This window comes from Rhinoraja longicauda, unplaced genomic scaffold (assembly GCF_053455715.1).
Source record: "Rhinoraja longicauda isolate Sanriku21f unplaced genomic scaffold, sRhiLon1.1 Scf000166, whole genome shotgun sequence".
In the NCBI taxonomy this organism is placed as follows: domain Eukaryota; kingdom Metazoa; phylum Chordata; class Chondrichthyes; order Rajiformes; family Arhynchobatidae; genus Rhinoraja; species Rhinoraja longicauda.
In genome coordinates this window covers 135,001-136,258 of record NW_027601384.1, presented here as the reverse complement: position 1 = coordinate 136,258, position 1,258 = coordinate 135,001, and positions in this window count along the sequence as shown.

The window sequence follows — 1,258 nt, the reverse complement described above, 5'->3', positions numbered from 1 at the left end:
CCTGCCTAATGTGGATTTCCTTCAGTTCCTCCATCACCCTAGGTTCTCCGGCCCCTAGAACATTTGGGAGATTGTGTGTATCTTCCTCAGTGAAGACAGACCCAAAGTAACGGTTTAACTCGTCTGCCATTTCTTTGTTCCCCATAATAAATTCCCCCGTTTCTGTCTTCAAGGGACCCACATTTGCCTTGACTATTTTTTTCCTCTTCACGTACCTAAAAAAACTTTTGCTATCCTCCTTTATATTATTGGCTAGTTTACCCTCGCACCTCATCTTTTCTCCCCGCATTGCCTCTTTAGTTAACTTTTGATGCTCTTTAAAAGAGTCCCAATCCTCTGTCTTCCCACTCTTCTTTGCTATGTTATACCTCCTCTCCTTAATTTTTATGCTGTCCCTGACTTCCCTTGTCAGCCACAGGTGTCTCTTACTCCCCTTAGAGTCTTTCCACCTCTTTGGAATAAATTGATCCTGCAACCTCTGCATTATTCCCTGGAATACCTGCCATTGCTGTTCTACCGTCTTCCCTGCTAGGGCCTCCTTCCAGTCAATTTTGGCCAGCTCCCGCCTCATGCCTCTGTAATCCCCTTTGCTATACTGTAATACAGACACTTCCGATTTTCCCTTCTACCTTTCCATTTGCAGAGTAAAACTTATCGTGTTGTGATCACTGCCTCCTAACGGCTCTTTTACCTCTAGTCCCCTTATCAGATCAGGATCATTAAAAACACTCACTCTATTGGCCGTGATTTAACCTAGCACACAGTGTTGCAAAGCCCATGCAAAGTCCAGTGGGCCAAGCAAACAAATAAGATAGATCTGGCTCGGCGTTCCACATCTCCACATCGTCACCCAGCACGCCGACGCCCATTAACAATTCCCCCGCAAATTGTGCACCTCGAGCGGCAGTACTTTAAACGGCGCCGTCTTCGGCGTGGACGGCATGAACCAAGTCGGCAAGCATCGTCACCTAGCACACAGACGTGCACTAACAATTCCTCCCCCCGCAAATTGCGCGCCGCGAACGGCGGTACTTTCAAGTATGCCGCCTTCGGCGGGGACATCGTGAACCAAATCGGCAGGCAGGCGTCGTCAGCCGGTCGACCGACCCCCAGCTGCATTTCCCCAACGGACATTGTGCACTTCGTACAGAACAGTGCTTTTAAAATATTCCGCCTGCCGCGTGGACATCATGAACCAAATGAGCAGGCAGGCATCATATCATATCATATCATACACATACAGCCGGAAACAGGCCTT